Source organism: Clupea harengus, chromosome 2, assembly GCF_900700415.2.
Source record: "Clupea harengus chromosome 2, Ch_v2.0.2, whole genome shotgun sequence".
NCBI classification, from domain to species: Eukaryota; Metazoa; Chordata; class Actinopteri; order Clupeiformes; family Clupeidae; genus Clupea; species Clupea harengus.
In genome coordinates this window covers 2,268,056-2,270,555 of record NC_045153.1, presented here as the reverse complement: position 1 = coordinate 2,270,555, position 2,500 = coordinate 2,268,056, and the positions used below count along the sequence as shown (strand labels likewise).

At 44.2% G+C, this 2,500-nt stretch overlaps 1 protein-coding gene across 1 annotated transcript in view; it reads left to right on the top strand.

Moving 5' to 3' along the window:
- Window positions 1-2,500, top strand: part of LOC105912352 (ephrin-B2a) — an 85,151-nt gene that overhangs the window by 22,034 nt on the left and 60,617 nt on the right. The gene's annotated exons all lie outside the window — the stretch shown is intronic.

The following is a 2,500-nucleotide window of genomic DNA, read 5'->3' as shown; positions in this document are numbered from 1 at the left end:
GAGAGAGGGAGAGCTAGAGAGAGAGAGATGGAGAGAGAGAGAGATGGAGAGAGAGAGAGATAGAGAGAGAGAGAGAGAGATGGAGAGACAGAACGAGAAATAAAAAGGAGAAGAAGAAAAACAAATGTCCTATTTGTCTAAGAGGCCCAAATGGATCGGATGTGTTTATTTGCTGTGCCTCCGTGAGCCTGGAGCTAAGAGCCGGAGGCTGCTCTTTAGCCCAACAACACGTGTGTGTGTGTGTGTGTGTGTGTGTGTGTGTGTGTGTGTGTGTGTGTGTGTGTGTGTGTGTGTGTGTGTGTGTGTGTGTGCTCTTTAGCCCAACAACACGTCCAAATAAAAGCCTCTATAAATACTAGCGCAGGAGTACAGAGCGAGAGGGAGAAATGAATGCAATGCCATTTGAGTGTGTGTGTGTGTGTGTGTGTCTGTGTGTGTGTGTGTGTGTGTGTGTGTGTGTGTGTGTGTCTGTGTGTGTGTGTGTGTGTGTGTATAAATACTAGCGCAGGAGTAGAGAGAGATGGAGAAATGAATGCAGTGCCATTTGGGTGGTTTGATTTGTACAGATGGATCAAGAGATCTCTGATGATTGAATAATGGATGCTCTCCACTCACATTTGAAAAAAAATAAAAATAAAATACACTCAGGATAGGCTTTTCTATCGTCTCTTTGACCGCACATTTACCCAATGCGTGCACACACCCACGCACGGACACACACACACACTCACACACACACACACACACACACACAAACAGAATTTCAGCTTAAATGTCAGGTTTGTATTTTTACTGTGTTCTGTTCTGACCCTAGAGAACACATAAAGGCACATGCTGGAGACGGAGCCGAGGCATGATGTGTGTGTGTGTGTGTGTGTGTGTGTGTGTGTGTGTGTGTTCATGAGGAGAGATGGAGAGAGCCTGCGATGTGCATGTTTATGAAGTTCTGCTGTGTGCCTAAATAATCCTAAATATTTAATTGCAGAAGAAGTGCTGTGGCGGCAGCATAAAGACAAGCAAAACAAACACACACACACACACACACACACACACACACACACACACACACTCACACACACATAAAGACAAGCAAAACAAACATCTGAAATATTTGTGTTCCATTCCCGTCTTTTCTGACCTCACTCTGACCGAATGTCCATTTGTGTGTTTTTGTGTCTGTGTGTTACTGTGTGTCTGTGTGAGTTTGCTTGTGTGTTTTTGTGTCTGTGTGTTACTGTGTGTCTGTGTGAGTTTGCTTGTGTGTTTTTGTGTCTGTGTGTTACTGTGTGTCTGTGTGAGTTTGCTTGTGTGTTTTTGTGTCTGTGTGTTACTGTGTGTCTGTGTGAGTTTGCTTGTGTGTTTTTGTGTCTGTGTGTTACTGTGTGTCTGTGTGAGTTTGCTTGTGTGTTTTTGTGTCTGTGTGTTACTGTGTGTCTGTGTGAGTTTGCTTGTGTGTTTTTGTGTCTGTGTGTTACTGTGTGTCTGTGTGAGTTTGCTTGTGTGTTTTTGTGTCTGTGTGTTACTGTGTGTCTGTGTGAGTTTGCTTGTGTGTTTTTGTGTCTGTGTGTTACTGTGTGTCTGTGTGAGTTTGCTTGTGTGTTTTTGTGTCTGTGTGTTACTGTGTGTCTGTGTGAGTTTGCTTGTGTGTTTTTGTGTCTGTGTGTTACTGTGTGTCTGTGTGAGTTTGCTTGTGTGTTTTTGTGTCTGTGTGTTACTGTGTGTCTGTGTGAGTTTGCTTGTGTGTTTTTGTGTCTGTGTGTGTCTGTGTGTCTGTGTGAGTTTGCTTGTGTGTTTTTGTGTCTGTGTGTGTCTGTGTGTCTGTGTGAGTTTGCTTGTGTGTTTTTGTGTCTGTGTGTGTCTGTGTGTCTGTGTGAGTTTGCTTGTGTGTTTTTGTGTCTGTGTGTTACTGTGTGTCTGTGTGAGTTTGCTTGTGTGTTTTTGTGTCTGTGTGTGTCTGTGTGTGAGGGAGAGGCATGTGGAAGACTGTGTGTGTGTGTCTGTGTGTTACTGTGTGTGAGAAAGAGAGGCATTTAGAAGACTGTGTGTGTGTGTGTGTGTGTGTGTGTGTGTGTGTGTGTGTTTGTGTGTGTCTGTGTGTGTGTGTGTCTGTGTGTTACTGTGCGTGAGGGAGAGAGGCATGTGGAAGACTGTGTGTGTGTGTCTGTGTGTGTGTCTGTGTGAGTTTGTGTGTGTGTCTGTGTGAGTTTGTGTGTGTGTGTCTGTGAGTTTGTGTGTGTGTCTGTGAGTTTCTGTGTGTGTCTGTGTGTGTGTGTGTGTGTCTGAGTTTGTGTGTGTGTCTGTGTGACTGTGATGCTGTGTGTGTGTGTGTCTGTGTGAGTTTGTGTGTGTGTGTGACTGTGATGTTGTGTGTGTGCATGTGTGTGTGTACCTGCATGTGTAATAACTTCCGATGAATCGTGACCAGGTTACCATTGGCAGTGATGAGCACAAATTATCAGGTGCATCACAATGCTCTTTATCTAATCTTCATACACACACA